We start from the raw sequence: 26,805 nt of genomic DNA on the forward strand, positions 1-26,805 counted from the left end.
TATAGTTTAGACACCAATTACTGTTTCGGATGGCACGTTAAACTGTAGGTCCCGGCTGTCATTGAACATCCATGGCAGTCGTTACGAGTAGTCAGAAGCCAGTAAGTTTGACGCCAGTCTAACCAAGGGGTATCGGGTCGACCGGGTAACTGGGTTGGGAAGGTCAGATAGGCAGTCGCTCCTTGTAAAGCACTGTACTTAGCTGAATCCGGTTAGACGGGAAGTCGACCCCAACAGAGTTGGGAAAAGGCTCGGGAGTTGATGACACAGCTCTCTAGAGTACCTCTGTCACGCAGACGTTCACTAATAGTTTTGTTTGTGCGATGTAGTTGTCCTGTTGACTTACAAAAAATAAAAGATCTAAAACTTTTGGTACTTGCTGGTTTTCCCTAACTGGGATCTTAAAATTCGACATCGGGCGTTTAATATCTTTCATTTTGCTGAAGTAGTTGTCGCTGGCATAAGGAACAGCATCCACGTATTTAGTCATGGGGATTGGGACATAAATAATTGGGACATAATGTCGGGACACCTTTTCACACACGGTCGGTTAGCCCCATGGGAAGTTATTAATTAACTTGTGTTATGGGTGCTAACACAACTGATAAACTACAAATAGCTACATATATACATATTTATAAATACATATTGTAACACCCAGACCACGGCCAACAAGCATGCTCATCACACAAATGTCGACCGAACCAGGAATCGAACCCGGGACCTCAGGTTCGGCAGTCCGGCATGGTGACCATTGCGCCATCGAGGTCGTCGATGGGGAGAAGCTAGTAATACCGAACCGATTTGAAAAAATATCTCACATTGGAAAGGTACACTCTTCCCGAGTAACAAAGAATATATTGTATACCGATACTTGCACAAGTTCCTACGGAACGTGGTTGAAAGCTCGGGAAAATGCCTAGGTACTGATAAAGGCTATAAATAATAACGAATTACCAATCATAAAAAATATATTTATAATGTTTCAAATACATAAATTAAGTGCAGATATTTTAGCGCCAGTATTGTGAGAGCAGTCGAACAAGATGAAAGGTTTTGTGCTATTCCTGGTTGTCGTGCTTCTTGCGTACACGTACGCCGCTCCACGTAAGTGTATATTATATTTCTTTCAATCTGAGCTGTGGAGTGAAATATTTTTATTAATTATTTATTCAATCAAAACTATATCCTATATCACTTGCCACCGTAGTGGCTAAAGTATTGGACAGTCTGCTTGACCAAGAACTAGACAAGATCCTACATTTAGCAGATGCACAGTTTGGGTTTAGACCCAATTTATCTACAGAAAGTGCAATTCTTAGCCTCAAGCAGACTGTCCAATATTACACAGACAGAAGTACCCCCATATATGCCTGTTTCCTTGACCTTTCCAGGGCTTTTGACCTTGTGGCCTATGATGTCTTATGGGAGAGGTTGAAGGAAGCAGGTATTCCGCGTGATCTTTTAAACGTCTTTCGTTATTGGTATAATAACCAGCTGAATTTTGTTCGTTGGGATGATACTCTGGCTGAGGCGTACAGGTTGGAGTGTGGAGTGAGACAGGGTGGGTTGTCTTCGCCAAAGCTCTTCAACCTGTATATAAATGGGCTGATTGCTGAGCTTAGCAGTATGCGTGTCGGATGCTGGATTGACAATGTGTGCGTTAACAATCTTAGTTACGCAGACGACATGGTACTGCTGGGCCCAACAGCTGGCGCAGTCAGGAAGCTGTTACGTGTGTGTGAGCGATATGCCAATAGTCTGGGCCTCGTGTACAATGTGAAAAAAAGTGTATACTTGGTTTTTGAGACGGCAGATGGGAAGGTGCCGCAAAATCCGGTCTTAACTTTAAATGGATTACCGTTAGCCAGGGTACATACATTTAAATACCTGGGACACTTCCTTACCTCGGATCTCAGAGACGAAGTAGATATTGACAGGGAACGCAGGGCGTTGGCGGTACGTGGCAACATGTTGATTCACAGGTTCGCTCGTTGTAGTAAGGAGGTTAAAATTACACTATTTAAATCTTACTGCCAATCCTTCTACACGAGCAGCCTGTGGATGAGACATACTAAACGATCGCTTGACGCCCTGCGTGTGCAGTATAATAACTGTTTCAGGATGTTGTTGGGACTGCCGCGTTTCTGTAGTGCGTCAGGTATGTTTGCCTCTACGCATACTGACCATTTTCACGCGATAATGAGAAAGAAGATCTATTCCACACTGTCCAGAGCGCGGTCTAGTTCGAACAACATACTGAAAACATTATCTGAGAAGTATTACGATCCTTGGTTGTCTCATGTAATGAAAGTGCTGGTCAGAAGACCGTAATTTGATATATTGTCGCTTTTTCTTTTTTCTTTTACTAACATAATTCTAAGTTTTGTTGTTACTAACACAGTTTGGGCCTAGTTGCCATTAATAAACAAGTTTATTATAGTAGGTATATAATGTTAGAGTGTGACCATCTTATAAAAAAATATGATACCTACTAATTTTTAGACACATGAATGTCCTTATATGGACTGATACTAATTCTTTGCCACATGAATATCTCTTAAGGACTTGTAAATCAGATTGATGAGACATACATTTTTGTTTGCTTTATCCTGTAAAGTGTCTTAGGGTAGATTTTTCCAATATTTGTGGGTCAAGTCAAATTGTAGGAAGAGACAGTAAATGAAACCACGGACTGCTGAGAATATACTGAGTTTATTAAAATAAAGAAGTGGCATATAAAGTGTCTAAGATGACAAAGATTAGTATAATAATGTAGAGGGGACCTTACAATGAATGACCGTTCCTAATAAGTTACCTATATTATAATTGAATCTTAAAGACAGCGCACAATAACTATAAAGCAGAAAAGTAGTTTAATGCGGTGTTCCTCCTCAGTACAATTTTTTAAGTATTCATAATATTTTGTCCAGTCTAACCAAGGGGTATTGGGTTGCCCGGGTAACCTGGTTGAGGAGGTCAGATAGGCAGTCGCTCCTTGTAAAGCGCTGGTACTCAGCTGCATCCGGTTAGGCTGGAAACCGACCCCAACATAGTTGGGCAAAGGCTCGGGAGATGATGATATAATCGATGTTCCTTTTATTTAAAAACTCAATGTTATTTTTTGTCAATAGAAGGAGCGACCAACTATGCTCCCATAACAGCTTCGGGAGGCTCGGCAGCTTCTGGAGTATTCTCTGTCCATGGAGGATTCAGCGTAAGCGGGGATAAAAAAAGGTAAATCTATGTTATGTTTTAACTAACATCAGCGGACTTAACACCTTAAGCGTTTTCTGACAGTCTACTTTTGGTCGGTATGAAGTAGCAGTGGTAGGTGAAACACTTATAGAGATAGTTAAAAAGAGTTAATAAATATAAAGAAATAATATATGTAATATACATAAATACATTGGTTTTGGGAAGTAAATTCCCAGGTCGAGGTCGAAACCATGACAAACCGCTGGTTTTAAAGGTCCGATTATTTCGAAGTTAAAGTTTTATTTTTTTTTCATTCTATACATGGAATGTCGAAACAGACTTACACTTAATACACGGACTACGGTATACGGATACGAAAGCTGTTATTTAATTCTCAATATTATTGTTTTTTGTTTCAGTTGCGGTTTACCAAGGGGTATCGGGTTGCCCGGGATACTGGGTTGAGGAGGTCAGATAGGCAGTCGCTTCTTGTAAAGCACTGGTACTCAGCTGAATCCGGTTAGACTGGAAGCCGACCCCAACATGATTGGGAAAAGGCTCGGAGGATGATGATGTTTCAGTTGCGGTTTGCTACAACAGATACTTTCAGCGTTGTGGAATGTTTGCTGAAGAAAAACCAAAATACTCATAATTGAGATGATGTCTAATAAAACATGTTAATGAAGTCCTAACATAATACTGAATATTTTATGAAATAAATAAGTATGCATCATTTTTTTTTGGGTTAAAACATTTTATTTACATAGACTAGCTGTTGCCCGCGACTTCGTCTGCGTGAGCAATATAGAATTTCCAATTTCGTTTATTTAATTATTCATTGCTCAACCCCCGTAGGTGATAGCGTGATAATATATAGCCTATGTGTTGAACCGGCCTCCAGGTAATAGTCATGCAAAATTTGATTTAAATCTATGCAGTACTTTTTGAGTTTATCCGGGACAAACATACAGACAAACAGACATACAGACAAAAATTTTAAAAACTACATATTTGGGTTCAGAATCGATTATGGATCACCCCCCAAGTATTCTTTTAAAAAAATATTCAATGTACAGTTTTGACTTTCCTATCATTTTATTATATGTATAGATATTTACAATAAATATCAAAAATTATCCTAGTAAAACAAACAACTAATGCATCATATAATATATTCTTTTATTCTTATTCTTTATTGCACACTAAACAGTAAATACATAAGGAATACAGACAGTTATGTACAACGGCAAGCTTAACCCTGAATTGGAATAGAGCGATAGAGATATTCGATAGAGGTAGGGTAGATTGAAGGTTTTAGTTATTTTACCCAGTTTATAAAGAAACTGAAAAGCATATTACCTACTTGTGTATCATGAGTTTAATTCGATATGTTTACATTCCAACACAACGTCCCTATATAGTTACTAAAGATAAAAGTCATCAAAATCATACAATAGATTGTCCAAAAATATTAGAAACGCTGTCTGCTCTATTGTCCTTGAATTGATGAATAGTCTTGAATAACCTTCAATTCTGCTTTTGCAGGTTACTACTAAATTCATATTGAAGCTTTCCTAATTCTCTATCTTAATCGTTCCTGCCAGATGTGTTTCTAGTCATGTTGTATTGTCATCCCCTAGGACTATGAGAGCTCACCTACGCCTATGTCTGAGCACTGATGGCGTCCAGGCCGATGATCGGCCAAGGCATTCCCTATTCCGTCACACTGAGACACCGATGGGTAATTTGACACAATCTGAGAACAGCAGCTGACTATGTTTCAGATGGTACATTAAACTGTACCTCTAGGCAGTCGTTACGGGTAATCAGAAGCCAGTAAGTCTGACACCAGTCTAACCAAGGAGTGTATCACTAACTATTACTCACTATCTATTTCTGAAATGTTTTGGCTGAAGTATAGTGTTGATGTCATATTTTTTTCAGCTTCTTTATAAAATTAGAAAATAAACAAAAGACACTATTAAAATTATAATTATTTACTTATTTATTTCATAACATTTTCAGCATTATTATTATCAGACTAATACAAAAATGGTGTATGGTAAATCATTTCACTTTATTTTTGTTTCAACAAACATTCCAAAATACTGTAACAAGCTGTTGGACGATACCACACCTGAAACAAAAAAAAAAATGGAATTTGGTAATAGCTTTTGTACGGTCTATTAGTTGATGCATATATGCCTCGTCATATCACAGAAATAATGAAAACTGTCTATTAACTTTGAAGTAACGAAATGTAGAAGGCATTACTTCTACTCTAGTAGGCATTACTACATTCTTCATTTAGTCAAAGGCAAAGTAGCTGTTTCTTGCACTTTCAACCGCGTCCCAAGGTAACTGCTTCCCCTAGGATGGTGTCAAAAGCTGTCGTATGTCCTTCACCCGGGTCTAAGCTACCTGCTCTCTAGCGATTCAGCCATTCTTGAGTTATAAGTAGTGTAACAAACACGAATTTATTTTATAAACATATTGATTTCTGACACTAAAGGTGAGTACAGACTACAACATTTCCTGGGGCATTTCTGTATAATTTAACGTTCTTACGAATAGTATAATACAGACAAAAGCTCAGTTTCCAAAGCTTGTCTAGTTCATAAAAGGATGATACACTAGAACATATCATAGAGCGGCTCGTTGTTCTGATACAAGTAAATGTTGTAGTCTATTCTCACCTTTACGCGAATATTAGACATTTAAATAAATCTATTTTTACATTTTAAATACAACTTGATGTGAAAAAGTATTTATTAATAAATAGATAATGTAATACAGTGTTACCTCTTTTCACCATGGCCTTTACCGAATGCTCCGTCACCGAAAGTTGAGTTCGAAACAACTCCAGAAGCTGAAGAGTCACCTGAAGCGTGCACGTTACCATAGTTGGTTGCTTCTATAGAAAAAAATATATTAAATCGACAAAATTACATTTTTCCCGGAGTTTCACACTCGTAACACGAAATAACATTTACATTTTTACTAACTTCAAAATCTGTTTTTTCTTGCTTTATAGTTATTGTAACCTAAACTTCAGATTAAAAAATTATAAATTTAAAAAAACCCCCGACCCAAAAAAAAGCACGCAATTATTATGACAAAAGGTTAAAAACGCTAAACCCCATAAAAAGCAAAAAATAACTTTTAACACTACGTAAGTACCAACTAAAGCATGTCAGACTAAACTAAATTTTGTCGTGTCGGGGGACCGCTCTAATTTATTAGCCTAACGTTAGAAGTAATTATATACTACTACATTACATATACTTCTTATAACTTTTTATACAATTTTGTTTAGATACGTGTTTTTTTTATACGAATGTTGAAGTATTTTTAAAGGTAAAAAGCGGTCCCCCGACACGTCAAAATTTAGTTTAGTCTGACATGCTTTAGTTGGTACTTACGTAGTGTTAAAAGTTATTTTTTGCTTTTTATAGGGTTTAGCGTTTTTAACCTTTTGTCATAATAATTGCATGCTTTTTTTTGGGTCGGGGGTTTTTTTTAAATTTATAATTTAATTTTATTTCATGCTTTTTGAAGGAGCTCCTTAATTTTTCCTTCTTTCATTTAATTTCTTTTATTTTAAGATGGAGTCGCTATATGCGATCTCGGCCAAAAGAAGCTGTTTAACAATCCTCATGACAAACCAGCTCTGGGAAAATTGCACAGATTGAGAAACAACAAAGATTAACCTTTGGTCATTCTAGATTTTCAGTAAAAATATAAATAGGTTTATCCGTTTCATTCCGGCATTCCAGGGTTTCATCCGCCACATCCCATTTCCAGCATCAGGTTCTCGTCAATCAGAAACATGAAGAGAACTCGTCAAGACAAATTCAACGAGCCCAAACTCGATGGGTTTACTAAACGGCAGTTCAGGGTTACGTCTCCTATCTTCGTGTCCTAACAGCAGACCAGCTCAGTGGTTCCAGAAGACATTAGTATTTCAAATTTCAGATCCCACATATGCTTGCAAGTAAACTGAGCGTGTAACATTCCTATCACACCTAACAAACGAGCTGATGACCTTGAAGACCTGAACCGATTTCCACCAAACATAGCTAAGAACACTCCCGAATGACATTCCTTTCAAACAAAAAAAACCGCATTACAATCAGATCATCCGTTTGGGAGCTACGATGCCACATACACACACACACACACACACACACACACACAGACACGTCAAACTTATAACACCCCGTCGTTTTTGCGTCGGGGGTTAAAAATTACACTTATAGAAACAATAATTAATGCAATTTGACTTTACACACAAATGTAAGAAATAACTAGACAACGCCACATTACGGGTTAGAGCAATCAAAATAAAATGTATTTCTTTTACTGGGCTCTTTTTATCAAATCTTCAAGTAGCAAAGAAAGAGTAGCGAATATTTATGAACCTAAAAGATAATTTTGGTGAAGAAATCACAATTCAATTAATGATGCATTTTTAACAAAACACAATATAGACTTACGTGGGGCAGCGTACGTGTACGCAAGAAGCACGACAACCAGGAATAGCACAAAACCTTTCATCTTGTTCGACTGTTGTCAAAACACTAACACTAAAACATCGATGTGCCCTTTATATACATATATTCGATATTAAAGTAAACGTTATACCTACCATATGGCCAATAAAATTTGAGTAGGTTTATATCAGTAGGTTTTCCTTCAATATCTGTATGATGAACTCGGTATTTGTGCCCTGGATTGTAACCACATCGCAAAATACATTTTTACTAACGCACTCAGATATAGGTATTTGTTGTGTTGTTGAAACGTACAAATTGCAGGGTGATTATTTTTCTTCACCACGGGGGAACTTCGGCCCAATTCGCCCACATTTCATTTCACCTGGATAAAATATAACCTATGTTACTCGGGGACAGTCTAGCTACCCAACAGTGAAAAAAATAAACTCAAGATTCAGGAAGCCACCAAACTCTTCAGCTTTATAATATTAGTATAGATAAGACGTGAAAATGTTTTGATGGAAGCTAGTTAAATCTAATAGTATGCCATCTCCTGTCAATTCTGTTTTGAGTACAAGCGAAGAGAGCACTCCAAAAACGTAAAGAAAAAATAACCTTCTTTATCATTCTATCCGTCTTCATGAGACCACGAGGTATTCAGACTCTCACTAGATCACAGAAAAGGATGAATTACTTTCGATGGAAGTTACTTTTTTTGTGTCAGTTGTGTTTTGCTACAAAATATTGTTTCATTTTTTTTCAGCATTTATACAATATACAAATAATCTAGACGATTTTATATGCAAACTCATGTGTGAAAAAAGTATCCCACCAAAAACATTAAATGTAAAAAAAGCCAATCCTCTACGCAATTCCTCCACCGTAAAAAGTTTTGAGATCGCATAGAAGCCAAGTCCTGTTCTACTTTATTTGTAATAATAAATCAATATTTTGTGACTATATCAATAGTTTCGTTCACTTTACAATAATATTGACTTGGCCATGAGCACAATAAACTACAAATATAATACAGCATATCTTGGAGAGGTGAAAGTCAAACATGAAGTTTAATATCACAGAATTAAATACTTTTAGTTTATTCAATTGTTACTAAATTACCGACAGTCAGTATCATCCAACATCAATGAACTGCACATGTACTATGGCGCATGTTTAGTGCATGGTCATCTCAAATTCCAACAAGTCCATAATCAGTCCAATCGTAAAATCATGTCCATATAGAATTTATCAAGTCAATGGTATTTACACATTCTTACAAGGAGCGACTTTTAACTTGTGCTCATGGCCAAGACAGTATTATTGTAATGTGAACAAAACTATTGATATAGTCACAAAATATTGATTTATTATTACAAATAAAGTAGAACAGGACTTGGCTTCTATGCGATCTCAAAACTTTTTACGGTGGAGGAATTGCGTAGAGGATTGGCTTTTTTTTACATTTAATGTTTTTGGTGGGATCTAATTTATTTTTTGTAGGTCTCTTTCTTCTCTAAGTATAGGTATAACAAATTAAATTAACTGACATGCAACTAACTCAATATATAACAAACTAAATATGTACACCTAAAGTAGCACGTAAACAATATTTTTTTTACCTAAAAAAATTCGAACTTGTCAAATTTTTTAATCGAATATCTTTTAGAATAAAAGAGATTTATTTCAGAGGTAGATGACGCTATCACATGAAATTATTTGATTTTTTTAAGTACTACTTATACTAAGCTATGTAACGAAACCATAGCGCGATTTAGACCAGGACAACGCCATCTATCGAGCGAGCATGCAGTGTTTATCGCACTGCATTAATATGTAAGATTTTATCATTATTCATTTCATTTAAACCTAGCTTTTTTATTCATATGTTGTATATTTAATACATAATAACAATATACCACTACGTAACAATAAAACAAATAGTAACATTTTGTACATAAATAAATAACAAAGTTATCAATGCAGTCAAAATTCATACACAATGTTCTTGAAAAACCGCAAATATAAATTTGTTTCCTATTTTTTTATTAAGTTTTAAGGTTTTTATAATTTTCCCTTTATATGTAGCTAATAACCTACCTTGGTGTCAAATTTGAAGGTTTAAGTTTGCTAGAAGTACGTTAGACTTTTGATGATCGGTCAGTGAGTCAGTGACAAAATGGTGTAACTTTGATCGCTCATAACTCGTAAACTATTTATTCAAATGTCTTGTAATCTTGAGACTGAGCTTGTTCTAATACTTACTCTTGGTCATCGAAAACCTAAACTCCTAGCTTTGTTCACATGGAAGATACAGGGGGCTGAAATAGCCGCGAAACGCTTCGAGAAAAGATGGTACGGCCGTGCCCGCTTTGCTCGAGTCTTGGCTGGGGCACTGCCGTGCCCTCAGATTATAGAAAATTATTCGGCGCCTTTCATTTAGATAGTCGCCCGATGGTTGGGATATTGTTTTTTAAAGGAAATCGCTCAGTCCTTTGGTTAAGGATATAAGCTCATTGACCGTTGCGACGATTTAATCATTTTTGGTCATTTTGGCTCGACCAATGAATTCGTCATGTCAACAACCTCGTGCGCTAAGTCAAGATGCTTTATTATTGTTCATCTCTCTCACTGTGCACGAGATACTTGTCATGTAGAATCGAATGATGATAACGATTAAATTATCAATGCGCTAATATTATATAACTTTACTGTAGGTGTCAAGGTTATTGTCTATAATAATAGTTCTATATGTATATATGCATTCTAGCTCCTGCCCTTGGCTTCGCTTGGAGTTCGGTTATATCGCGTTTCCAAGAGAATTCTTCAAAAGTCCGGGATAAAATCTCTCTCTCTCAAAAAATCCTATGTTCTTTCTCAAGGTCAACTCTCTGTACGAAATTTTATTAAAATCTTTCAGTGGTTTAGGCGTGAAAGCGTAACAGTCAGACAGACAGAGTTACTTTCGCATTTATAATATTAGTAGGGATTTGAAGTAATAAGCCAAACTCTGAACTTGATTTATTTTGTTACTAGCTTCCGCCAATGTCCCACGGTCGTTGATAGATGAATACAGAACCATAATAAGCAATCGTTAAGCAAATAAATTAATACTAGGTAGTACTAGTACCGAGTATTATCTATTGTTTTTTTAATCAGAAAATGCAGTCACATTTTTCCTCTTTCTCAATTTCATATATGGGAATACACAGAGCTGTTATCACATATAGCACCCAAAATTTTATTTGCAAATCTTTTGAGTAATGATGGGCAAAATATTAAACATTAACATTTTCCTTATATTTGATAAATATGAAAACAATAAATGTACCTCATTACATAAAGGATATAAAAATAAGATAACATTTAACATATCAGAGGTAAGGAGAATCCTACCTATCTCATTTAGCCGGCGTGCACACTACTGCCTATTTAGTCAGCCCTATGTAGGATTTATTGGTGAGAGCTTCTTCCCACCCCAGAGAGTAACACACAATAGAATCCACAATAATATTTATTTAGGAGAAAATTATAAATACATTTTCATGAAAGCACAATGACATGACACAACACAGACAACCCATTTTTATATTATTCTTTTTAAGTACTCCAAATTCAAAATTGGTTAATAGGCCAGTAGGCCGACAAGTAGTAAGAATTGAAACTTTAACACGCCCCCTCAATTTTACTATACTAGCCCCAAGCTTGAAGTACACTTATAGTGTTTAATCGCGGGTAAAGCTTTGGTTAATACATCGGCTAACATCAAATCTGTCGGCAGATGCTTCAACTCTACAACATCACCCTTCAATACATCCCTAATAAAATGATACCTTATATCTATATGTTTGCTACGAGCATGGTAGCCGGTATCGTTTGCAATATATATCGCCCCCCGGTTGTCAGCATACATCGTAGTTTTTGATAAGTTTAACAGACCTATTTCTTTCAACAAACTACTGAGGTAAAGAGCCTCTTTCATAGCTTCGCTAAGACTTATATACTCAGCCTCGGTTGAGGATGTAGCCACTGATCTTTGCTTTTGCGATCGCCATGAGATTGTAGCTCCTCCTAATATAAAAGCGTAACCAGAGTATGATTTCCGATCAATTAAGGCGAGGAATTGGTCAACAATAATTCCATAACCGGCACGCGCATCTAAGGCGCCAAAAGGGGTCGGAGCGTCTGAGCGGGGCGAGGATAACAATACGCGCGCTAGCTTATAACTAAAAGTCGTAAGCGACAAAATGGTTTTGTAATTTTATTATTTAGAAATGATAATTTGATAAAAATTCCTTCTACAATTTTAAAGAGTATGTACATACTCAACTACTAAAAAAGTTAAGAGGCTTAAATCGGTCCCGTATGCCCATAATATGTGAATCTCTTTTTAAAAAGAGGTATGTTTGATATATTTTTCTCTGTTATAAAAGTTACCTAATCATGTTTCTACGTCTAACAAAATAAGGTTTATATCATGAACTTTCAGGTAACCAAGTTGTATTTTGATCCGTTTTGTATTTACTGAGAAAAATTGAAATCCTTGGCGCCAAAAATTCCAATTCGTCCTCTTAATGAGTTACCCCAATCAGCGTCTGAGTAACCTGTTAACGACTTTCCTGTTTTTCTAAATGTTAATCGGTAGTCAATAGTCTTCTTTAGATATCGAAGAACTCGTTTAGCGGAAATCCAATGAGTATGATTTGGACAAGTTGCAAATTGAGCTAACTTTGAAACTGTATTAGCAATGTCAGGCCTTGTGGCAACACTCAAATACATCAATGTTCCTATGAGTTCGCGATATGGCCACGGTTCCTTTTCCTTGTATTCTTCGTGACGCTTTGGAGCTGCAAAATTTAGTCCCACCTCAAAAGGCGTCGATACGGTTTTGCAGTCCGTCATTCCAAACTTCTTTAATGTGTCTTGGATATATTTACGCTGTGATAGACTTATTACACCGTCTTCCTTCACTATCTCTATACCCAAACAATATTTGGCTGGTCCAAAATCCTTTAACTCAAAATCATCAGCTAATTTCTTCTTAAATTCTTGTATCAAAGTAAGATCATCACAAGCAACTAAAATGTCATCAACATATATAACAACTATCAAAACTGTTCCATCCTTCCTCCGCTGATAATATAGACACGGTTCATTTTTGCTTGGTTTCAGATTCATTCGACGAAGTGTTTCATCTAATCTAATATCCCACTGTCGTCCCGCTTGCTTTAAACCATACAATGAACGCTTTAAGAGACAGGCATCTCCTCCAGTTTGAAGATCCACTAACATTTTATTAGCACGCTTTCCAATTTCTGAGCCCTCTCCCTCTCTCTGGATCAGCGTATGAAGGTTTTCTTCTAACATCTTTGGTATCTGCATATATACCTTTTCGTCGATTTTGCCATTTAAATAAGCAGTATTGATATCTAGTTGATGGACTTCTAAATTCAATTCTACCGTTAGTGCCATTAAAAGTCTGATAGTTTCAAGTCTCGCTACTGGGGCATAAGTTTGGTGATAATCTACACCATAACGTTGACTATAACCCCTTGCTACTAGACGAGCTTTCTTCTTTGTTGTCATATCGACATTCAGTTTAGTTGTCAAGATATAGCGACAGCCCACAATCTCTCGATCTTTTGGTTTCTTAACAATATCCCAGGTTTCGTTCTTCACTAAACTTTTGATCTCAGATAAAATTGCTTCTTGCCATTTTTCACTCTCATCGCTTGATAAAGCCTGTTCAAGTGATATTTCAGCCATCGCTGAGAAAAACTCTTCATCATCTACATTTTGATTAATATCACCCTGTATACCTTCTATAGGTTCCATTGAGTCCGGGTGCATTTCTTCATGCTTTTCAGTTTCTTGTTCTTGAACTTCTACCATATTATATACTTTTCTTGGGCGACCACGTTCTCCCTTTACAAGTTTCGGTCTTCCAGCGGCTCTTTTCAGGATAACTTGTTGCGTATTATTTCCCTCATTAGCTGGCTCGACCTCTGAATGTACATCACCAGGACAACTATCTCCATTGCCGTGACAATCAATCTCAGGGGCACAACGTACAACATCCGTATGAATTCTTTCATTGGATTGATCACCAGCGCCTGTCAATGTCTCATGCGTGGCAGGTAAATAAGTATAGAATTCAGTAGTAACTGGACTTTTCGCATTTGAATGTGTATCTTCAACTTCCAGTTCAACCTTCTGATGAAATTGTTTTGGTTCCTCTTTGGGAACAAATTTAACATCACGAGCTTCAACGACTTTATGTTCACCTGGTATCCAAATTCGGTATCCTTTCGTACATCTCGGATACCCGACAAAAACTCCCTCCTTAGCACGAGCATCGAATTTGTCTTTCGTTGGTGTCTTGTCTAAAATATAGGCTTTTGCTCCAAAACTTCTTATGTTGGATAAGTCGACTTTAGTTCCAGTCCATTTTTCAAATGGAATACCACCATTTAGACTACTCGTTGGACAACGATTGCGTATGTAGCACGCAGTCAAAACAGCATCCGCCCAAAATCCTACGGACAAACCAGAAGATAATAACATGCATCTAGCCATTTCAAGTAAAGTTCTGTTCATTCGTTCACTGACTCCGTTCATTTGAGGTGATCGCGAAATACTCAGCCTTCTTTGAATGCCTTCTTGATTTAAAAATTCATCAAATTCACGACTGCAGTATTCACCGCCGTTGTCAGATTGAAGGAATTTAATTTTCTTTCCTGTGAGTCTTTCAGCATGACTTTTGTATAGCTTAAATGCGCTAAACACTGCACTCTTCTTTCCAAGTAAATATACTTCACACCAACGGGTACTGTCGTCAATAAAAGTTACAAAATATTTCGCTCCGCCAATTGACTGTGTTTTTAAAGGACCTACTATATCGGAATAAACAATACGTAATAATTCATTACATGGACCACCCGATCTCGAAAAAGGTAACGAACTCATTTTTCCCTTAGCACAAACATCACAATTCGATATTTTACGTAAATCTGCCTCTTTAGTATTATATCCGCAATGGTTCAACAACTTTAAGAGATCTTTACCATTTAAGTGACCTATGCGAATATGCCACTCTACTATGTCGATTGGATCAGCAATAAAATATGCTTGTTCATCCAATCTCTTAAAAACGTAAAGATTTCCTACACGTTCGGCTGTCATTACAGTATTTCCGTTTGACGAATTAATACAGGCCCTATCTTTATGAAATTGAACTTCATACCCATTGTCTGCAATCCTCGCTACAGATAATAAATTACTACGAAGATCTGGTACATACAGGGTATTCTTCAAAATAAGCCTCCTGCCTGATGCTGACAACCTTACGTCACCTTTGCCCTTTATATCCGTCGACAGATTTGATGCTAAGTTCAGTTTATCCTGTAAAATACAAAAATTATCTGTAAATTTATATAAATCGTTACATAAATGCAATGTACAGCCACTATCAAGGATCCAGTCATTCTTTTTAATTTGTAAATTATTAGAAAAGTTGGTACAATTAAAAAGAATATCAAAAATACTGTCCTCCTTGTTGTATTCTGTTGCACATCTCGCGTCATCATTCTTTTGATTCATTTTACATTCTGAATATTTATGTTCAACTCCATGACACTTATAACATTTATATATAAATTTACTCTTTGTATTTTGTTCTTTACGGTTCGAGTTCTTTTTAAATCCTTTATTCTTCGCATACATGGCTCCTTCAATACTTTTCATTTCAGTACAAGTCGAGCTATATGCCTTCTCCAAGATCTTAATCTTTAGTACCTCTATGTTTGGTAGTTCGTCTCTGCTCTCCATAGAACATCTAAAATTTTCGTAACTCTCTGGCAAGCTATACAGTAATAAGATAGACATCAAGTCTTCGTGTATGTCTACACCCATATCACTTAACATATTCGCAGCTTCGAAGAAATTATTCAGGTGACTCTGTACGTCATCTCCTTCCTTCATGCGGCTCAACGTTAACTTCTTTAACAGACTTGCCTTTCTTACGGGACCTTTAGATGCATACGTTTTCTCCAATTTTCTCCATATCTCGTGCGACGTTTCACACCCTCTTATGTGTTTAAGCTCACTTGGACACATTGCCATTATCAAATCAGCCTTTGCCATATCGTCTTTATCAGACCATGCGCACGACTCCACTGCTGAGTCCGGCTTAGGTATAGTTCCATTTACGTATTTCCATACCTGATTTCTCGTGAGCAACGCCTGCACTTGAACCTTCCAGGTTTCATAATTTGTACCATTCAAATTCTCAATTTTCGATGTAAACGTTGACTGGGCCCATAACCTATTGGTGAGAGCTGAAAAGTCGTGGTGGCCTAGTGGGCAAAGAACCAACCTCTCGAGTATGAGGGCGCGGGTTCGAATCCAGGTCAGGCAAGTACCAATGCAACTTTTCTAAGTTTGTATGTACTTTCTAAGTATATCTTAGACACCAATGGCTGATAAAAAGGTGAAGGAAAACATCTTGAGGAAACCTGGACTATATAGTCTGAAATCACCAACCCGCATTGAGCAAGCGTGGTGATTAATGCTCAATCCTTCTCCGTGAGAGAGGAGGCCTGTGCCCAGCAGTGGGACGATAAAAAGGCTGTAACTGTAACTGAGAGCTTCTTCCCACCCCAGAGAGTAACACACAATAGAATCCACAATAATATTTATTTAGGAGAAAATTATAAATACATTTTCATGAAAGCACAATGACATGACACAACACAGACAACCCATTTTTATATTATTCTTTTTAAGTACTCCAAATTCAAAATTGGTTAATAGGCCAGTAGGCCGACAAGTAGTAAGAATTGAAACTTTAACAGGATTTTTTTTTATAAAATCGTGAATTTAATCAAATTTTAGTCGGTCTGATACCGAACTTACTTAACGTACTTCCATACATCTTCATACTGATTTATGAGACCAAACTATCGGCCGGGTAACTGGGTTGAGGAAGTCAGATAGACAGAAAAGGCTTGGGAGATGATAGAAGTTATTATTTTTGTGTAGGTACTAGGTTCCCATCAACTGTTTTAGTCCGTACAGTTACAGTTTGATTACATTGGACAATGAATTTTTAAATCTGATTATTAGATCCAGAAATCATCGAACAAACAAGAACAAACTCATTATTTTTAATATTAGTAAAGACAGTATGGAAGAAAATGTATTTGCAGAAGATTATTTGCACAAACAAATGAATTATTTAAATTCTTAAAACTGCATTCAATGTTTACTCTATGTCTCATATCCAACTTATAAACGAGGCACAGGTGTCATTTGCATCAGTTTTGTGACAACAGTCGAACAAGATGAAAGGTTTTGTGCTATTCCTGGTTGTCGTGCTTCTTGCGTACACGTACGCCGCACCACGTAAGTATACAAACATATTTAATAAGGGATTTTGGGATTTTACCAAAATACCGATCCTATTTATTAGGTGTCGCGACATTATTTATTTTTTTTTTTGCAGAGGCAACTAACTATGGTGATGTGTCGGCAAATTCCGGTAGCTCCGCCTCTGGAGCCGTGTCAGGCTCCAATTTTGGCCATGACGCATTCAGACCAGCTGCACGTGACGTAAGATGGTACGGATATACTTCTTGAACCTATTCTTACTATACTTCACTATAATATTACGTCCTAAGCCAATGTCAGGCCGTTCCTGAAATCGGCTGTTCTCATATAAAGAGATCAGCCAGCTGCGCAGGATATATATCATAGTGCATAAGCATTTGCGCAGACACAGGTGCGCTCACTATTCCTTCACTCTCATAGCCCGATGAGACGGCCGGACAGAGACGGCGACACGACCAGACAGAGACCGGACCGACTTTAACGTGCTCCCTGATGTTAGGGTGAATCAATAATTACTAACTTCCAGACTACGGGCTGCTTTAAGTATAATCGGGAATCAAACCCGAGAGCTCAGTTGCGCTTGCGACCACTAAACCAACGAGGCAGTCTCTTCACTATACATACTTAGTAGTAGTGTACAAGTATACTCGGGAACATGACGTGACAGCCAGAAAATACAACTGCAAAAATGCGTTGGCTTGTTGCTTTCATGTACCATGTACACGTACAAAAGGCAAAAAAAATAGGATGATGCATTGAAGACGGAGTAAATACTTCTTTATTGAACTTTTTTACTTTTTATCAGGATATTGGAAGTAGTTTCCTTATGCGGGAAACAGCTATCTTATTATACCCACATGAACGAAGTTGCAGATTAAATCTTATATCTATGTATATGTAACTGTTATTCTATAGGAGAGATAATGTACAGAACTAGACAACAGTCACCTCAGTTAATTTATGACTTTTAACCGTTTAATTCTTTGTTTTGATTTCAGGTGTGGTCTTTTGTGGCTGTATCCTTGCTAAAATACGACAGTGAATACCAAGTGGCTGAAGAACACTCGATTGTCGGTATTTTAGTTCTAGTTATTTTTTATACGTAAACTAAGTTAAAGATTATATTGAAAAATATTTCTATATAAACAGAAAGAGAGTTTAGAAAATACTAAAAATTTCATTCAAAATAATATGGAATAAATGATTATATAAAACCAAATAATATGTTATTTTAATTAGTATAATATGTTATTGTAATAGTATCTTTCATTGCTTGCGTTATAAAATCCTTTTATATCTCCCGAAAGTTGTAATGCGCCGGGATCAAAATCCTGTACCTACTAAACTGAACTTTGCAAAGGACAATGCTATTCTTTGTATGGAAGTTGGGCTCAAGGATTGCCCGAAATTACTGCATAGTGTATAATATTCTATAGGCTTATATTAGTACCCACCCAGACCAAATTATTTCGAAATCTATCCCAGGAGTCCTGGGAAAAACTTGTTTGACTGTTGTTCAATATTAAGAAAAATATGCTTATGAACTTTAACTATTCCACTTATACTATCATAATTGAAATGAATGATATTAATTGACAAACACGAGGTGTTGTATACGACAACTTTTTTTTAACCAACTTCCAAAAATGGAGGAGGTTCTCAGTTCGTTTGTATTCTTTTTACGTTTTTACTCGCATAACTTCGTCGTTTACCAAGAGATTGAAACAAATATTTCATTTTCCAAATGGTTCCTTTGTCATACAGTCCAGGGTCTGATGATGGAAACCCTAAAAAATCGGGTGCAATTCTTAAAAATTGAACGCACATATCCAGTGAAATCTTGTAATTCGGGTATATGTCTCAGACACCACAAAACAGTGGAGGTTAAGATCTGACCTGACGCTGGAGATGACAGAGAGACGAGGGAACTCCTCAACGGGATCTACTAGACTAACTACCTCGTGTTCGAGCTTATTTTATTCGTCTTGATATGATTTTTCTAGTAGATAGCTCAATAGCTTGACCTTCTAGATTTTAACCGAGAATTCGAATGTATTGTGGTAATTGCCTTTTTTTCGGGGTCTTATTAGAATCCAATGCTTTTAGAATGTATTTTAAAATCACAGTAAGTAAAAAAAATAATACATTCCAACATTTTCCACTACTGGATAGACAGACAGCCACATCCCGAGCGTTGAGATTGACAATATATGTATGGATATGACTTATTTGGAAGAAAAGTCTTGTCAGATTAATTTCGCGGGACCCCTGGGAGCGATTTCAAAAATATTTGGGTTTCGTATTAAGAGTGAAGTAAATAACATATTTTGACGTTTGAACCCATTTTCTTCGGGACCCCAGGGTGCGATTTCAAAAATATTTTAGATCCGTGGTAAGAGTGAAGTTAAAAACCTATTTCAATCACTCCCACTACTGGGCAAATCATACAGGCTTTGTAAAGTGACTGTTCATGTGGAATATTAGAACCGGTTTTCCTCGGGACTCCAGGGAGCGATTTCAAAAATATTTGCATTACGTGTTCAGAGTGCACTAAGGAACCCCCTGGAACTATTCCCACTGCTGGGCAAACTATCAGCCCAGATCCTGGCATTGTCCTTTGTGTTCATTAGATATTTTTTCATAAATAAAAAATATATATCGGGAAGAAAATAGAGCCGAACCAACAACAGGTTTTTAAGAATCCTAAAAGTACCTACTCGCACGCAGAAGAGTAAACAGTCGGCCGACAGTTAACCCGAAGTTCCGTATTTTTTTCCAATCAAAGTTTTCAGTCGGTCTAAATACCTGATCTTTACAATGTGTAAACTACCGTTCATCTTCTTACTGCATTATGTATGAGCCTAAACAAACTATCGGCAGACTAAAAGTTTGCACTGTGTGGGTACTATAATATTGTTGGGAATTACTTAAGGATGTCAATACCACCAGAAAAATAAGAATAAAGAATATGTTTATCAATGGCCAATATTAGAAAACCAGTTTTTTTAAGAACCTATACATTTAAGAAGCTTATCTACATACAACAATATATAAATGGGCAAACTCTGTTTACTATGCAATGACGCTAAAACGGATGGGCTGATTTAGTTGTTCACCTCGTTAGACAAGATCTGATCATCATCATCTCCCTAGCCTTTTTTCCCAACTGTCGGCTTCCAGTCTAACCGGATGCGGCTGAGTACCAGTGTTTTATGAGGAGCGACTGCCTATCTGACCTCCTCAACCCAGTTACCGGGCAACCCAATACCATTGGTTAGACTGGTATCTAACTTACCGGCCTCCGACTTCATACTATATACTTAGAAAATACATAGGTACAAACTTAGAAAAGTTGCGTTGGTACTTGCCTGACCTTGAATCGAACCCACGCACTCATACTTGGGAGGTTGGTTCTTTACCCACCACGACTCCTAGAGAAGATCTGATGTGATCGTATATTGTTCTGAAGGATAATGACGTCCTCTTTGATAGATAAATGCATTTAATATATGCATAATGAGTAATCGCTTAAGAAATAAATTAATACCACTTGATTTGTTGACATTAAGACAAGGTACCACTTAGCATATTAATGGCAAGGAGAATCCTACCTATTTAATTTACTTTGCACTTGCGCTATACTCTAATTGACTCATTTTTATGTTATGTACAATACACCTACAAGTTATTATTTTTGTATACCAGGTTCCGCCAGCTGTTTCAGACATGCGTCTAGGAAACTACTTGATGCATCCGGATAAAAAGTGTTCAAGTCACCTTCTGTATCTGCTGTAGGCCCTATTACTCCCGATACGAGCGGTTTCACCCACCTCTCCTTGAAACTACTTCACGATCCCAGATAAAATGTAGTCTATCCTACCTGTAAAGCAGTGGTTCTTAACCGGTGGTCCGCGGACCACTGGTGGTCCCTGGAGGCATTCCAAGTGGTCCGCGAAGCTTAGCTTCGCGACGTTGCTATACGTTATCTAACTTTATTTTTATTGACTTATAATTGCGAGCGGGGGTTTTCGCATGGACGTATATCGCGTGTGTCGTACCTAGTCCCCCCATTTATGAAAATGTATGTTTAGGCTACATTTTAGGTACGTAATTTTGGTTTTGAGTCTTAAATAAAAAATAATTAAAATTTCGCGCTCGCTTCGCTCGCGTATTTAGAAACTGTATGCGCCTAATTTTGCATTTGTCAACAAACAAAAAGTTAAGTACGTTTGGGCTAAATTTTACGTAATATTTGGTTTAAGTCCGATAAAAACTTTGCGCTCGCTTCGCTCGCGTATTCAAAACCGATATGCCCTTATTTTTGCATCTGTCAACAAACAAAAAGTTAAGTACGTTTGGGCTAAATTTTACGTAATATTTGGTTTAAGTCCGAAAAAGTTTCGCTCGCGCATTTGGAAACTATATAGGCAAGTTTTTCTTTATTTGCATTTGCACACCTACACAACTGCCGACATGCGTTTAGCAGAGTGCTAATTTAGGTAAACCGATGAGGTGGTCCCCGGCAAGACAAACTTTAGTTGAAGTGGCCCCTCATGACTAAAAGGTTAAGAACCACTGCTGTAAAGCCTTCTTAGATATGCAGTAACTGAAATAATTTTTCAAATCGGATATGTAGGTCCTGAATTCTTTTCAGTTGAACAAACAAGTAAACTCTTCGTTTACAATAAAACTAAAGATAGTAGTATAAAGGAAAATAAACGATTACTTACAGAAACATATTAATTCCATAAAATGTTGGAACTGCATAATGTTTACTTCTCTCATACCAAACATATAAATGAGGCACAGGTGACATTTGCATCAGTATTGTGATAGCAGTCGAACAAGATGAAAGGTTTTGTGCTATTCCTGGTTGTCGTGCTTCTTGCGTACACGTACGCCGCCCCACGTAAGTCTATACTTTTATTTTTTAATTATGATAATTTTAAATAGATAATACTACTAGTCTATTTGTTTTTTCACCAATGTAAATAAATTGTTCAATAATGATGGTATGTGTGTGTAGAATCAGCTATGCAAGCATTTGCGCTTTCTAGGATCATCACTAACAAGCTCTCCGATACACGGGTGTATCGATCACCAAATTCTAGACCCCGGGCTGCTTTACGATAGATTCCCAAGCCAACACAGCGATTTCACCACGACTTTCCGAATGAAATCCAAGATCGTACGCAGTCTTGCTAAGCAACTAACTAGACCAACTAGAAAGTTTCTTCAATAACAATTTCAAAATTAGCCAAAATACTTATATATTCTTGCAGAGGCATCTAACTACGGCAATGTGACGGCGAATGGCGGCAGTGCCGCTTCTGGAGCCGTGTCAGGCTCCACTTTTGGCGATGGGGCATTCAGCACAAGACCAAGAATGTAAGGATATACTTCTTGAACCTATTCTATCTATATTACACCAGACATACTAAGTATGTATAGTACGCTCTATATCCATATTAAAATGACAACTGCGAAAATGCGTTGGTTTGTTGGTTACAAATAAAAAACGAGCAAATCAATTTGTAAGCAATTTGTCACGAAAATGGATGGTATATGGAAGACAGGCAAGAAGTTCTCTCAAAATAAAGTAAAGTTATCATATACCCAAATCGTCAACATTGAACATGTAATCTAATACATATTAAAATATAATTTTAGAGAACTAGCTGTAACTAGACAATGGTTTCCTCAGTCAGTTCATGGCCTCTTAACTAAAATAGGAGGTACTCAAAAGTAAAAAGTTACATAAATTCTCTGTTTTTATTTCAGGTGTGGATGGTTGATCTTATTTCCTTGCTGAGTGTGCAGTGAAAAGCCTATACCTTATTATCTCTAACTGTTCGAAGAACACTTGAATGTTTTTTTTTTTTAATAGTGACTAGTTATTCTATATGCATACTAATACCGAATATGTAAACAATAATTTAGACAAATAATGTAAATGTTACTTGAAATAAATGATTGTAAAAAACTACACAGTTGACTACCTTTCATTGCCACCCTTATATATATTTTTTTTAGCAATAGGAACTGAATATTGCCAAGAGAATAGAGCTGAAGATGTGTATTAAAAGAAATGTTTTTGTGATTCGGATTGCCATCCCATTAAATTACAAGAGTGACGGAATGCATCGGAAACGTGTGAATCACCTTAACCACTGTCGTAGAAGAGGATGCATTATTCATGAGTATAATGACAAATTGCTAAACAGATTACTGGAACTAGTTATTAATTAAATACTCACACGTTTTCCTTATTATTCAATGAATACTCGTTAACAAAGTCAATGAAATACCTAACAGTTACTTATCTTTTTTTTCGCAAATGCGATTATTTTGAACTGGCTGTGACCCATAGGCTCACCCGCGCCTCGCGGGAACTTTTTTCTTTCCCGAAAAAGACATAGCCTATGTCCCTTGAGGATAACGTAGTTATATAACAGTAAAAATAATCAAATCGGTTCATTAGTTTCGGAGCATTTACGGTACAAAAAATACCTCTCTGTTACGCTAGAAGCAGCAGCAGAATATTGAAATCTTAGTACCTAATAGTTTTGTTTTTTGGGTACGGTTCCCTAAAAACCAGTGGGCAATATAGTGTGTGGAGTTTAAAGGTATTTAATGTGAATGAATGATTTTGGTGTAATTACGTCTGCTAAACTTAAAAAAAAATGTGAGTTTTCTTTATGCTTTCGATTTTTCATTACATAATGTTATAGACCTGCCGGGGCTGCGGAATTGTTCGAAAGAGTTACTGCGGCTCTGGTACATAAACGGTTAAAGAAGCAACATGATAGGTTTCAGGCGGTAAGAATGTGACACTCCCTCACACTGCTAACCCACAGGGGGAAGGGCCATTTGCTGATTTCCCATAAAAAAGGTGTTTATAGTGCATAACATTTGTGACGTTTTTGCTTATAAAACTAATATCCGGAAAAGACTATCGTATTTTGCATGGACCCCGTATCCATACCATCCTTCGAAAGGATTGAAACTAAAGTCATCTGAAACGCCTCTTTCATCATCATCATTATCATTAAACGTTTTGGGTAAAACCAGTTTCTTTTTTCAAAAACAACGCAGGGAACTCCCTCAAAGATTTGTCTAAAATTCCCTAATAAAAATTGATAACAAAATCTCTGTATTTCGTACCTACCGCTACCCAAAATATAAATGAAGCACAGACGACATTAGCATCAATGTTGTGAGAGCAGTCGAACAAGATGAAAGGTTTTGTGCTATTCCTGGTTATCGTGCTTCTTGCGTATACGTACGCTGCCTCAAGTAAGTTTATATTTTGTTTAAGATTTTATTCTTGTAGCATTAAATTGTTATTACTGTATACCCTAGATGTATCCACCTAATTTCTATAGAACTCTGTAATATTGTTTTGGGTATTGTTTACTCTGATGATCTGACCTGCTCAACTCTTACCCGGGCATTTAGATGCCCCTTGGTAAGGCTGGACGTCAAACTTTGTGGCTTCTGAATACTCGTAACGACTGCCAAAATCGGTTAAATTAATGACAGTCAGTCAGCAGACCAACCAATGTATCGTGCCTTACAAAGCGCGGTAGTAAGATGGTCAATTTGTATAATTTATTATTACATTTTTAGCTCAATTTGAATTGTATAACATTCTCAGGGATAGATAGAAAACTGTATGAAATATGTAATTAATTCTATTTTCTTTTAAAAAGAGTGTCCATGGAGTTTCTTGCCGGTTCTTCTCCATGAGACCAACTCTTTGGAACCGTGCACCTAAGTTTGACATTTCGAAGGAGCTTCCATAAGTAGGCCTATTTGAAATAAAAAAATTGAGTTTGAGTCACTCACGGTATGACCACAGCGCGTCAACCGTTGCTTTATCATATCATGAACCTTTCCGCGTGGCTTTTACTTAGCCACTAGCTCTTCACTTCTTCATTTATAGAAAACTAGCTTCCGCCCGCGGCTTCGCCCGCGTGTTGTGTTGATAAAAGTTGCCTATGTGTTAATTCAGGGTATCACCTATCTACATACCCAACCAAATCGGTCCAGTCGTTTTTGCGTGAAAGAATGACAAACATACATCCATACATACTCATCACTCACAAACTTTCACATATCCTACTAATATTATAATTGTGTAAATGGTAAATTTGGTATATAGATAAGGGATACCCTGGATTAACACATAGGCTACTTTTTATGAATACACCACGCGGGCGAAGCCGCTGACGGAAGCTAGTATAATATAAAAAGTAGGATATAAGATTCTATTTATTTTATTTAACTTTTCATTAAATGTCAATATAATTAGCAGGGGCACCTGTTAACTACGGCAATATAGAGGCGCATACCGGCAGTGCTGCTTCTGGAGTCGTGTCGGACTCAACCTTTGGAAATGGCGCGTTTAGTGCAGCTGGTAGAAGGTAATAAATATTTGAATTCTATTCACTATCCAGCTTGGGGATAGGGTACAATAAAGTTATATCCCGATAGTTTATAGATAGATGTCAAATCATAGCTATTTCCCAGAGGATCAAAAAACTTTCGTCAACTTGCAGGCCTAAAAGAGATGGTATTTTAAACTGTAGTAATATTTCAGTTTTGAAATATTTTATTTTGTGTTGTAAATATCTATGTAAATAAAGTATTTCAAAACTGAAATATTACTATATAGTTTAGATAGATTGGTTTTAGTCATTAAAAGTCTGACAATGCCTCCTGCTGTATATAGTGGGTTACCTGGTAGTTTTCTATCTCAAAACAATTGATCACTGTTGTCACTCAGTAGTTTATCCACTAAGCTGGCAGCATTTATGTCAAATGCTAGCTTTTGGGGCATAAATTCAAGTTTTGTCCTATAGGTATAAATAGGCTAGCTAGGCTAGGTAGCTAGTTGTTGTTTAAATCATACTTTAATTTTTAGGGTTCCGTACCCAAATGGTAAAACGGGACCCTATTGTTTTCGCTCCTCTGTCCGTCCGTCCGTCTGTCACCAGGCTGTATCTCATGAACCGTGATAGTATGAGAGCTGAAATTTTCACAGATGATGTATTTTTGTTGCCGCCATAACAAAAAATACTGAAAACTATAATTAAATAAATATTTTTGGTGGCTCCCATACAGCAAACGTGATTTCCGTTTTATAAATAATGGTACGGAACCCTTCGTTCGCGAGTCCGACTTGCACTTGGCCGGTTTTTATATCTGTTTACCTATCGGTAAAAAAAATAATCACGCACAAGCTACATACATAAATATCAAACCGAGATCCTCCTTTTTTGTAGTCGGTAAAAAAATGGAATCGCTTTTATATACATATTTCTTTAAATTTCAGATCGTGTGGTTTGTTCTCGCTGTTTTCGGGTTGCTGATTGCATATGCATACTATACATTCAGATGGCAGAAACAACTGGAGAGCATAAGAAATATTTTTTTCTGAGATTTATATGTATATGACAATTATGATAGATACCATTATTTCTCTACGCAAGCAAGTCCCGCGACAAGCTTTTCCATTATTGAAATCATATTTTATTTCTTTTCTCACCTATTAAAAAAAAAAAAACGTAATCCTACAGTTGTAGAATTTTATACGTCATTATTGTGTATTTATTAAATATAAATATTTGTATTTTATAGTTTATGTGTTTTTATTTTCATTTCTTAAAATTATAATAATGTTAATTAATTGTGAAACGACGTTTAGAACATAGCATAATGAGCT

The 26,805-nt window shown here is 36.7% G+C and overlaps 4 long non-coding RNA genes across 4 annotated transcripts; 3 read left to right on the forward strand and 1 right to left on the reverse strand.

Annotated features, from left to right (window-relative positions):
- Window positions 1-5,179: 5,179 nt before the first annotated feature.
- LOC124632786 lies at window positions 5,180-7,794 on the reverse strand. The gene is made up of 3 exons (XR_006984674.1): window positions 7,695-7,794; window positions 6,001-6,112; window positions 5,180-5,335 (listed from the first exon to the last, which is right to left on the reverse strand). It is a non-coding gene; the product is annotated as an uncharacterized LOC124632786 (long non-coding RNA).
- A 9,198-nt stretch (window positions 7,795-16,992) lies between these two features.
- LOC124632463 lies at window positions 16,993-18,287 on the forward strand. The gene is made up of 3 exons (XR_006984628.1): window positions 16,993-17,093; window positions 17,194-17,308; window positions 18,077-18,287. It is a non-coding gene; the product is annotated as an uncharacterized LOC124632463 (long non-coding RNA).
- Window positions 18,288-21,875: 3,588 nt separating this feature from the next.
- Window positions 21,876-23,064, forward strand: LOC124632462. Its single transcript, XR_006984627.1, has 3 exons — window positions 21,876-21,987; window positions 22,361-22,466; window positions 22,860-23,064. It is a non-coding gene; the product is annotated as an uncharacterized LOC124632462 (long non-coding RNA).
- A 1,221-nt stretch (window positions 23,065-24,285) lies between these two features.
- LOC124632465 lies at window positions 24,286-26,719 on the forward strand. Its single transcript, XR_006984629.1, has 3 exons — window positions 24,286-24,374; window positions 25,393-25,504; window positions 26,416-26,719. It is a non-coding gene; the product is annotated as an uncharacterized LOC124632465 (long non-coding RNA).
- Window positions 26,720-26,805: the final 86 nt, after the last annotated feature.

The sequence above is a fragment of the Helicoverpa zea genome, chromosome 8 (genome assembly GCF_022581195.2).
Source record: "Helicoverpa zea isolate HzStark_Cry1AcR chromosome 8, ilHelZeax1.1, whole genome shotgun sequence".
Taxonomy (NCBI): domain Eukaryota; kingdom Metazoa; phylum Arthropoda; class Insecta; order Lepidoptera; family Noctuidae; genus Helicoverpa; species Helicoverpa zea.